General features: G+C 40.9%; 1 long non-coding RNA gene across 1 annotated transcript; it reads left to right on the forward strand.

Annotated features, from left to right (window-relative positions):
• Positions 1-672: 672 nt before the first annotated feature.
• On the forward strand, positions 673-2,321 carry LOC149105744 (uncharacterized). The gene is made up of 3 exons (XR_016201364.1): positions 673-1,380; positions 1,463-1,528; positions 1,886-2,321. It is a non-coding gene; the product is annotated as an uncharacterized LOC149105744 (long non-coding RNA).
• Positions 2,322-6,112: the final 3,791 nt, after the last annotated feature.

Here is a 6,112-nt window from a genome sequence, read left to right on the forward strand (position 1 = left end):
GTGTGAAACTTTTACGGTGAACGGCCTGTAACATCCCAACAATGCCGGGGTCTTTGCTGCGAATGTTTGCACTTAACTGTGTGAAACTTTTACGGTGAACGGCCTGTAACATCCCAACAATGCCGGGGTCTTTGCTGCGAATGTTTGCACTTACCTGTGTGAAACTTTTACGGTGAACGGCCTGTAACATCCCAACAATGCCGGGGTCTTTGCTGCGAATGTTTGCACTTAACTGTGTGAAACTTTTACGGTGAACGGCCTGTAACATCCCAACAATGCCGGGGTCTTTGCTGCGAATGTTTGCACTTAACTGTGTGAAACTTTTACGGTGAACGGCCTGTAACATCCCAACAATGCCGGGGTCTTTGCTGCGAATGTTTGTACTTAACTGTGCGAAACTTTTACGGTGAACGGCCTGTAACATCCCAACAATGCCGGGGTCTTTGCTGCGAATGTTTGTACTTAACTGTGCGAAACTTTTACGGTGAACGGCCTGTAACATCCCAACAATGCCGGGGTCTTTGCTGCGAATGTTTGTACTTAACTGTGCGAAACTTTTACGGTGAACGGCCTGTAACATCCCAACAATGCCGGGGTCTTTGCTGCGAATGTTTGTACTTAACTGTGCGAAACTTTTACGGTGAACGGCCTGTAACATCCCACCAATGCCGGGGTCTTTGCTGCGAATGTTTGCACTTAACTGTGTGAAACTTTTACGGTGAACGGCCTGTAACATCCCAACAATGCCGGGGTCTTTGCTGCGAAACTTTGCACTTAACTGTGTGAAACTTTTACGGTGAACGGCCTGTAACATCCCAACAATGCCGGGGTCTTTGCTGCGAAACTTTGCACTTAACTGTGTGAAACTTTTACGGTGAACGGCCTGTAACATCCCAACAATGCCGGGGTCTTTGCTGCGAAACTTTGCACTTAACTGTGTGAAACTTTTACGGTGAACGGCCTGTAACATCCTAACAATGCCGGGGTCTTTGCAGCGAATGTTTGCACTTAACTGTGTGAAACTTTTACGGTGAACGGCCTGTAACATCCCAACAATGCCGGGGTCTTTGCTGCGAATGTTTGCACTTAACTGTGTGAAACTTTTACGGTGAACGGCCTGTAACATCCCAACAATGCTGGGGTCTTTGCTGTGAAACTTTGCACTTAACTGTGTGAAACTTTTACGGTGAACGGCTTTGAACATCCCGTCAATGGGTATTTATGAAATTTTTACGGTAAACTACCTCTAAGAATGTGTGTCTTTGGTTGTTTAGCTTTCAAGTTAAATTAATTTTGTGAAAGTTGTTTTGACAGTGCTTTGCAGTCTTGGGTAAGGCATGGATCAGTGACATGGACTGAGATGGATCACCAACATTCAAGGTATGAATTATCAAGATTTTTTTTACTCATTTTATGATAAAGATTCTAATGTGGTTTATACACTTTTATCTCGCAATTCCAGAGTGGGAAGCTCAGAGAAGACAGTTGTCCAAAGAAAATGAAAAACACGTTTTTCAATACTTTTGAGGTAAACATGGTGTTACTAATCAGCACTAAACCAGCTCCCTTTGGTTGTTTTAAGGAGCTGGCATAACCCTTTATTTTTCAAAAAAATCATTAGAAATAATTGTAAACTACTAAATCGGGGTAAACATATAAAGTGTGTTGCTGTTGTTGAAATTACAATCATTATTGGGCTAGCAATGTAGAAGTAAACCGATATGTAGTAGTAAAGGACTTCAATATTATTTTTTGTTCATTTCCCTTACAGCGTTATATAAAAGTAATTTTGCAACAGGCATTTCTTTGGTGAAAGCAAGTTTGATCTGAATGTCTAAAAGGATTAGAGGGATCTTATTTTAAACATAAGTGTGAATCGTTTTAGATGTCAGAACGCAAAGTGCCAAACTGTCACACGTATGCTGAACCTGGAAGACATCTGAAGTATCGGAAAACAACGTGCTGGGAGACACCTTGTCTGATCCGCTTAAGACATAAATGGTAAGTTGTATTGTTTTTAAGTGATAACATATCAAAGTGTAGATTTTGCTTATAGCGGCAAAAATAACCACATATTGCTAATTTATCTCTAATAATAGTCAACAGACAATAGGCTGTTGAATAAAGGTCCTAAACAATGCGTTTGTTTTTAATCTAAGTCAAAACGCTGGCCAGAACATTTTTTCGCCTATAATTGCCTTGCTGGCATTTGCAATGTTACCCTTTACTGCTGGCTGGCTACTTGGCTAATTGCCATTTTTCTAGCTCGGTATTCAAAATTTTCATTATGTCTGGCTGGGAGTTTTATGAAATAAAGTCGATCTTGCTAGTAGTGAAGAGCGGATATTTTTTTCCCAGGAAAGTTGCTTATTAATGGTAATTGACGTGGGAGCACAGAATCAGTGCTTGAGAAGTCACATATTAAATTTCCAGTTAAAGTGTCGTTGGGTACTCCTGCTTAATTTGACTTCTAGATCCATGTAAGTCAGGATGTTAAGAAAGAGTTGATATTGGTCCAATAAAAAGAAAATTCTGCGATCTAAACAGTTGCTTTTAAAGCATCACATTTCTGCTCAGAATGAAGGAAAACACGTCTTAGATACTTCCATTTTCCAAAATTTCTTGGGGAAGCATCTCCCCAGACCCCCCTAGCAGGGTGACGCGGCGTCGCAAACAACGGCTACGCCGTCGAAGATCTTACTCTTTGCCACCGAATCAACTTGAGAGCTCTGGAATTTGCTGTGGTTTATTGCCATTGTCCAACAAAATCAAAAAAAAAAAGTCTTAAACCTTGTAGCGGTCCACTCGTAAAAATTATCATTTTACTTTCAGTATGCTCGGCTAGCTCACTAAATACACTAGCATTAAATATTCCTTAAAATTTATAACTGAAGACGGGGTCGGGGACGAGTGTTTCAACGGCCATTCGTGTGCATGAATGACCCAGAGATCAAGCAAATCTAAAGAGTGCGATTCGTTGCTCCTTTTAAAATGTTTCGATACTGCATGGGACATTTCCTGTGTTGTTACCAGAGTATCATATGTGTGTGTGACTCGTTGGTACCTTGTACGGAACTTTCAATCATCGAGATTGAAGTGAAATTAAGAAAAACTGGAAAGTTCTAGGGTGCTTTGTGTTAGCTCCAGTCTGCAGTTACAATAGAAACTATGGTTGCTAAAATCTCTTTTAATAGGTGTGTAGAGGTATCTGAATTTGCAGAATATCATGTAACAGCGGAAGTCTACATCATCTCATATTTACCTAGGAGTATGAAGTTAGGTGATCATGGAATTCGTGTACGTGGCATAAGACTGTCATAAGACTATCATAAGACTGGCATAAGACTCTGTTTAACCAAATGATAATGCTTTGTTTTGTGCTGTGAATCCTCAAATAAAAGGCTAGGTGTGTTTTGAACGATTAGCGAGTTGAAAGTTTGTCAAACCTTTGACAAACTGTAAACAGGTTGATTTCTTTTGAAGCTTCCTTGACAGGTACCTGAGCTGTCTGGTTGAATTGCAGTATTTATTGTTCGGTCATTTCATTACATGAAAAAGTGAAGCTCGTTCATTTGGTAAAAGTTGAACTCTCCTAAAACATAAGCAAGATAGGCATGCTGTTCGAGACAGTCAGCAGGTTTCACTGCCAAATGATGGGTAAAATGATACGATTAATTCACTTCAATTAACCGATCATGCGAGCTCGATGAATGTGAGCTTTGTTCGTGTAGTTCCAGAGGATATCCATAACCCCACCACTGAGGGAATTTCACGTAAGCCCCACCATCCTCCTCCACGGAATTTCCAATTTTTTGAGTAGGAGCCACGCTTTCGTTTCGTTTTTTGCTTACTGTGTTGGCCTCCTTTGCAACTGGAATTCCTTTGCATGGCTCTTGGACACATCCGTAAGAACTTGGATTGGACTGTAGCTCTGTAAGTATTTATTGCCTCCTCTTGATTACTGTAGATGATTACTGGCGCCTAGTCATTGGCGAACTAATGCAATTCCAGCAGCTGCCACTTAGTGTCACCATGCATGCAGCTAGATCTTACTTTTGTGATAGGGATGAATTTGTTGTCGCACGCTGTCAAGAAATTAGTTGGTTTAGGAGGCGTGATCAATCCTCCATTAATTGAGTCCTGGGTGTAAATCAAAACAAGGCTCTCACTCGTAAAGCAACCGCTGATGTGGAATATAATGCCAAGTGCGCATTTGAGTAACTAAGTGAATGAAGCCCATTTAGGTGTCGTGTCTATAAGAGAAATGATTTGAATTTGTATTTAAGGACATAGTTAAAGTCAAGAGTCAGACATATGACTGTCAGATAACTTCAGGCAAGAATGACTTAAGTTAACTTTCGCCTTGAACAGACGCTCTTCTATTGTTTCATTTTGTTCTTCGTTATTTTCCTTTCTCTCTAGATAGTTCTGTTGTTTTTAACCCAACGGCTGCGGTGCGTGAGTTGTGTCACTTTTCGTCATATTGTTAACGGCCTTTTTTGATTCGAGAGATTGTCTCGATGCCCAGTGTGATCAGGAAACAGAAAAATGAACGAGTCATACATCCTTGCGCACATGTATAAACCACAAGTTCAAAAGCGCCTAACGAAATTATAAGCGTGACTGTTGTCTGAGAGTAGTCAGATTTGAGAGTGCCAAGGAATTTAACAAAAAAAACGATTATCGAAGTTTCGGCTTCGCTTGCAAACTGGAGTATTTATGTAACTAAGAAAGAACAAGTTAAAGTTTTTAATGATTGAATGTTGTAAATCCTAGAACTACTTCTGGCGCTTGTTCCTTAATCTGGCTTCTTTGTGTATCATGCACTAATCCCTCACAATGACCAAATGTAGACTGATAAATAAAAACCTTAGCTGTTTGACGGGAAGCGGATATTATCGTCTGTGAGCTGTTGTTAATCACGGAGGTCAAAAAGTTGACATGCAGTCAGTGTTCGCGGCGAAAAAGAAGAACATCTTGAATGCAATCTTGTAACTCGTATACAGGCGGAACATATCTTGGTCTCTTCTCTGTCCTCGATTCAGCTTTTTTCAGCTCTTAGCCTTTTCGTGTCTTTGGTGAAATCATATCGGTCCCCCAAAATTTTTTCAAGTCTTGCAGATGTGCCAAAGTATCTGATTTGAAGCGTCGACCATTCATGCACATCACGCGAGTCATTTTATCAAGAAAATTTTACCCTCTGGCAATTGTTTGATTTATAGGGAGGAACACTACTAACTGGGGGTGGGGGGTGGGGGAGGTGACGGTGTGGGGTGTAGAGAAGCTGACGGCGTCTGCTTGTAAAGGGCGGTGGCTTACACAACGTCGCCAAGCCAAAACAGCAGTCAACCACAAACGGTTTGATTCCCTCGCCATGGACGACGACTGTCTTCTCGGTTGCCTTCCCTGCTGCATTGTCCTAATAGTACTTGTGTCGTTAACAACTGGCGTCCCCTGCTTGTTTTATGGGTACAAATGCAAGAATGCTGAACTGAGAGCTGAACATAAAAGCGACCATTGCAAAAATATTCACAATAATAGTTCGGCCAAGGCTCTACAAGCGTTCGGCTGGATCTTCTCGATACCTTGGCTGATCGCCGCACTATACATACTGATAAAGGTCTTCTGTGACTCAGACAACTCATCAGTTTATCCAGAAAATGAATCACCGGATGGAGGAAGTATTCATGTCGTTGTGTGCTTTTGAAAATAAGCTGCACGGCTCTGGTCTTGTTTGCATCAGTCTCAATCATACAGTTTGTATCAGTGAAATGTGCGGTCACTAAACTGTACGCTTTGCGTAGTTAGACAGCATGCAAGATTTAGTGGCATGTGGAAAAATTATCGACAAGCTAGAACAGAGAAGAAAAGCTGGAAAAACTGATTTACAATTGAAGACCGTTACTGACAAACTAAATTAATCTTAAAGTTGACGAAAGTACACGTTAGTTTTCAATGGACAATGAGGATTCGAGATTGAGATCACTATTAATGTCTTGTCTCTTTTTAGAAGTGTTGTTACAAGCTTTCTATATTTTTGTTTGATCGATCTCAGGCTGAGCTACAGGCCTTGAGGCAGCTGGGTAGTTTAGTATATCAATCGCATTTTATA

The sequence above is a fragment of the Orbicella faveolata genome, unplaced genomic scaffold, assembly GCF_042242905.1.
Source record: "Orbicella faveolata isolate gen_17 unplaced genomic scaffold, um_ofav_v1 contig_34, whole genome shotgun sequence".
Lineage (NCBI taxonomy): Eukaryota > Metazoa > Cnidaria > Anthozoa > Scleractinia > Merulinidae > Orbicella > Orbicella faveolata.